The following is a 5,723-nucleotide window of genomic DNA, read 5'->3' as shown; positions in this document are numbered from 1 at the left end:
GATGAAACTGAAAGTGAACTTGCCACTTGTGTAGCCATGTGTCCACGATCTCCTTGGTGCGTTGCTTTTGCTCACCCCCGAACGGTTCCGGAGTAATGTTGGGGCCTAAAGCTAAAGCCAAGGTATCCATACCCGAGAAAGTAGAGAGGGTAGTGGTTAATAGAGCAAAGAGTTTTGCAAAGCTTGCATCTCGGCTGCGATTTGTGCCTGACGTTCCGTCGAAGAAGCTTCGAGAGCTACTTTGAACTCTTGGAAATCTGATTTTGACACAAAATCGTCAAAAAGATCGGCATCGGTACCTTCCGTAGCCGGCAAGCCTTCGCGTTCCACGAGGGGCTCCAACTCTGATTCTTGGGTCGACATCGTGAAGAGGGTACGTGGAGAGAAAATTCGATCTTTGCACAACAAAAGTGCACGGAAACTTGAGAGCTTGAGAGCTTGAAAACTTGAGAACTTGAGAGATGTGTAGCAAGAAGCCCACTTGAGGGGTTTATAAAGGTTTCCCAAAAGCCAAAAAATCTCCAAAAGCTAAGCTTAGCTTTTGCTTTAGCTTTTGTGTTTTTTTTTGGAATAAATAAATATATATATATATATTAATATATATATATATATATTAATATATATATATGGATATATATATTCTCTTTTCTTAAAAAAAATAAAATACGTTGGAAACCTTAGAGAGGAGAGGACTTTTAAACCTTTATTAAAAAAAAATTAAACTCCCCAAAAAAGAAAAAGAAAAAAAAACGAAAGCACTAAAAAAAAAAAATCGAATGCTTTCCTTGTGTTTTTTTTTTCGCTTCCCTCCTGGAATAATCCGACGGTGTGCTGGCTGCCGTCGATTGAAGCTGCCGTCAGGTTTACGCTTGCGCCGCCACACATGTGTACCCACCTGTGTTCCAGCCAGTGCTTGTGCGCACACGTAGGCTGCGCCTACGCCTGGTCACAGGGCCACGTGGCCTGGGCGCTCGTCTTGCGTGGCCTGGGCGCCGGCTTGGGCTGGCTACGCAAGCCTGGCCGCATGCCTAGCAGGCCTGGCCGCCTGTAACTGTGAGCAGCCCCCACGCCTACGACACACGCAACACACACGGCCAGTACAGCAATTCTTGGCCAGCAGACACAGCAGCAGCGACACTTTCTCTCGCTCTTTCTCTCATGCGCCAAAAAGCAACGAAAAGCATTATGCTTTTTCTTCTTTTTTCTCTCTCTACAGTACAACGATTCAGACCTCTTCTTTGCCAAGCAAAAAGACCCTACTTCTTGCAAAACAATCAACCCTTCTAAGACTACTATCTCCCATCAACATGGGTGTCTTTGATGAAGAAAAAACACATACTAAACCTGAAATCTGCAGTATGCACAGAAAAAACAGCAAGCTTTTTAACACATACCGTTCTTCGACCTCTTCTTCTCTACCTACCGACTTGCTCGTTCACGAGGTATGCTCTAATACCACTGTCAAATCCCCACGGATCCCCTCGTGATCGATCTTGGTTCGAAACTCGAATCCTGCAAACAAACGAACAACAAACAACAAAGGGGGTGCAGGCCTGACTCACCTCCCAACCATGACAGCCGTGGGCGAGCCCACAGTCTTGGCTGTCCCCACCGAGCCACAAGCTGAGCTAACTAGGTTGACGTACCGACCAATCTCCTCCTCGCAACGTCCCATACTGCCACGAAGCTGCCCTCGCGGGCCTCGAGATTGCTGCCGGCCTCGGCTGCACAAAGCAGGTGCACGTCTACACTAGATCCAGGCTCCAAGACCATAGAGCTCTCACAAACTCGCGAGACTCTCTATAAAACAATAACTAACCTTGGCCACCCTTTTATAGGCTCTTGGCCGGTCATCGGGCGTCCACACTTGGCCGCTCGCCCGTCCATACTTGGGTGCCCACCCGTTAGTATTTCCCTAACTCAGCTCGTCAATCAGCCTGCCTAGTTCCAAGCTTCCCCAAGCCTCGAAACTAGTCTTGCATGCGTATAGCACACGGTAGATACACACTGTGCACATGACACTATTTGGGGCTGGCCGACCAGCAGCCCTGGACTATATATAAAGAGGGGTTGCCCCCCACACCTCAAGTATTGGGTATTGTACCAGATCTTGTATATAGAGCAGAGTTCCTACAGCTTCTCTCTCTCTCTCTTCTGCGTTTTCTTTTCTCCACACAGCTCTACGTTTTTAGGCTGGTAGTTCTCCTGCGTTTGCTCATCTTCATGTTGGTGTCTTGCTACGTTGTGCTCGCAACAGTTTGTCTCATATCCGCTGCGTATTCCGACAGGAGGATGCACAACGATGCCGACAACGCCCTCAACACCATCCTCACCAACTATCCGGCCACCACCAACGTCAATGGCGCTAGTCCTCTCACTCCCTCTCCCCCACCGCCTTCTCTCATTCCCTCACCACCCTCACTCTTGCTCACTCGCTTCTATGTGCATCCAATCAGCCACCCCTCTTTGTTGATTCAACGGAGGTTGACAAAGGTGCTGCTTCCCTTGCAAAGTTGATCATTTCACAAGTGATACATGTTACCACATTGAAGGGAGAGAGGTGCGGCCGTTGGTGGAGAGGCCCATGCCAAAGTCAATGAAGGATTCCTAAGCTGCAAACCCCTTGTGTATTCTCTCTTCTTCTACTCTGTCAAGTCACGGGGAAGAGAGCTCTCTAATTATAGCAGTGAAAGCATGTAGACAAGAGACCAAGCATTGAGACGGGAGGTGGGAGATGCTGTTGAAGGGGATGAAGGAGAGAAACGTTGTATGTAATGGTTATCTTCATAGGCCACTAGAGCAGTGATCTTTAATGGGACTCGTGCTTCTTCCCGTATCAGATGGGTGATGGATGGTAGTAATCAATGGATAATGGATGGTAGTGATCTTTTGGTGGCGGCTCCAATAGTAGCCTACGTGCACTATTTCAATTAGGTACACACGGTATGAGATGACGATATAAATGCTACGAGCATTTTGAAAATGAGACCAAAGTGGTTAGTAATGGAGATCAAGCACCTTGAACATTTGACTACGATCAACCTTAGAGAGAAAGTGGCCATGATCATCCTCTGATGACTGTAAGTTTTGGTCAATCTACTCCCTGCCATGTAAGTGCCTAACCCTAAATAGTAAATTTGCAAATGTGGTTAAGCAAATTATCTAATACATCCAATCATATATTAGGGAGGTAAATGTAGAATCTTATGTATGTAATTTTTGGTTACATGGATTGCTACAAATGACAATGGAAATAAAAGACTATGATGAGTATGGAGATCTATTTTTAAATTGTTTTCTTTATTAATCAAGAGACGTATTCTCTTGGGACAACCATTCCGATGTAATATGTTTAGTGATCGGCCTGGGCAACTAGATACTCCCCGCCCGCGGCAACCGACTCTAAAAATACTTAAAGATCAAGGCAACTGTCTTCGTTGGGTAACCCACCACTATGGAAAGGTTTTCCATAGTAAGAAGAGGGTGAAGGGGACACTTCTTGTTCTACTATGCGAGTGATTTTTCACGACAACGGTTATAAGCTCTAGACTGTTTTATGACTCGATGAGCTGAGAGATTGGAGATGGATAAAAATCAAGACGCCGAGGGTTTGAAATTATGGTTGTTCTTACGATGAATTTCTTTCTATGTGTGGAATGACTTGATTAGAAAATAATGTATTCATTAAGGGATAAAGGAACCTGTGTACGAGAATAAATAAATAAATCATGTTATAAGTTGTAACTTGCATCAATGAAAACAATGTGCTTAGTAACTTAGATAAACCTCGTAGATATAGTCACTGGGAAGCGGGTGGTCGGGTGGACCTGATGAGTCAAGTGTTTTCTTCTAATTGGATAGAACTCCCAATCTTGTGGAGATCGCTTATAAATCGGATCGTCCAGAAGAGGCACCGATGAGATAGCTCTCACAATGGTTGGGATTAATCTTACCGAGTGAGGTGTCTCCGTATCCCTGGTGATGGATGGACGAGTCTCTTACACCAGTTCTCAGCCATGCACAAGTAATAACCTTTAGTTCATGAATGTAGCTTAATGCTAGCATGATAGGAATCAAGATCTGCATCCAATTCAACATTGAACATATTCATGTCGTGCAATGTTATTATTGACTCTGCAAGCAAGTCTAAGGCAAGCCAAAATGAGGATAAGAGCAACATAAAAAGTAAGATGTCAAAATGCAATTCCAAGCTAGAGAAAATGCCTGATCTTGCACTCACGACTCTTCTCGTGTATGTAGAGACATTGATTCCTTGTTTCCGTACCATCTTTCATGAAAGAAATGAATCCTTTTTTGTCTAAAAGCCTGGGCCTCATAGTATTTGAAGCTCACCCTTCCAAAACTAGGGGGCTGAGTCACTATTTGGTCTGGAGCAGGTGGAATGCACATGCTCTTTGGATTTCATCATCACCACCATCACATACATACGTACGTACATAAATGGACCAGTTTGAATCATTCAAGCTGCATTTCCATGGCAGCTCTGCTTGAACTTTTTGCAATTTCCATGAGCAGTGCTTGGTAAGACACTACATGTTTACGAAACTGATCCCTTATCTCAGATTGTAGCCAAGTTGAAATTGGAATAACCTTGGAAACACAATGCGATCATTAGAGAGTGTTTATGAATGAATTCCGGACGTTTTTCTTGAAATTTCAAAAGGAAATCTATCAGGATCCGTAAATAAATAAATAATAAATCAATGTCCCTTAAAGACACGATTTAAACTGACATTCTGCATTCCATGAAAGCTTTACAAATAGGGTTTTGAGATGTGAGTGCACAGTTTTTCTGCAGATTTTCAGCAAGGGTTTCAAAATGCGAGTGCGAATGAAGCTATGTGTGTCCAGAATTTAAGTTAGGTTTCTATACAGAATGTAAAGATTAAAGGAAAAAGGAGACCGACCAGGGAAGACATATAGCGCTCGGCATCGAAAGCTTTGGTGTTGATGGCTTGCAGGGTATCCCGTCGGATGAGACTGGGCGTGGCTTGCGCGTGCTCATCGTCTTCTCCATAAAAGCTACTCAGGAGATCCCTGACGTGCTTCGCCTTGGACTCCAGATCTTCCGCCATCACTCCTCGCCTAGGAACTCTGAGCAATTCTTCATATAACGTTGTGTCTACACCATGTCCGGGCGTGCACACTTGACGATGAGCCAAAACGAGATCCTCTCCTAAGTTGGGCTCTCTCTCTCTATATGATATACCCGAGTTCAAGTCCCACCGTTGGTCGTATATGCATTCTACCGACGTTAATGCCTCTCTCTCTCTCTCTTTATATATATACGTTAATGCCTCTCTCTCTCTCTCTATATATATATATATATATATGTTAATGCCTCTCTCTTTATATATATACGTTAATGCCTCTCTCTCTCTCTTTTTATATATACGTTAATGCCTCTCTCTCTCTCTCTATATATATATGATATACCCGAGTTCAAGTCCCACCGTTGGTCGTATATGCCATCGTATTGCATTCTACCGACGTTAATGCCTCTCTCTCTCTCTCTCTCTTTATATATATACGTTAATGCCTCTTCTCTCTATCTTTATATATATACGTTAATGCCTCTCTCTCTCTCTCTTTATATATATACGTTAATGCCTCTCTCCTCTCTCTCTCTCTCTTTATATATATACGTTAATGCCTCTCTCTCTCTCTCTCTTTATATATATACGTTAATGCCTCTCTCTCTC

At 43.9% G+C, this 5,723-nt stretch overlaps 1 long non-coding RNA gene across 1 annotated transcript; it reads right to left on the bottom strand.

Moving 5' to 3' along the window:
- Positions 1–957: 957 nt before the first annotated feature.
- Positions 958–5,152, bottom strand: LOC147633923 (uncharacterized). The gene is made up of 2 exons (XR_015266867.1): positions 4,929–5,152; positions 958–1,070 (listed from the first exon to the last, which is right to left on the bottom strand). It is a non-coding gene; the product is annotated as an uncharacterized LOC147633923 (long non-coding RNA).
- Positions 5,153–5,723: the final 571 nt, after the last annotated feature.

This window comes from Cibotium barometz, chromosome 11 (genome assembly GCF_041138505.1).
Source record: "Cibotium barometz isolate CiBa-2024 chromosome 11, ASM4113850v1, whole genome shotgun sequence".
NCBI lineage: Eukaryota > Viridiplantae > Streptophyta > Polypodiopsida > Cyatheales > Cibotiaceae > Cibotium > Cibotium barometz.
The sequence above is the reverse complement of the archived record's forward strand: the minus strand, read 5'-3'. Positions and strand labels throughout refer to the sequence as shown.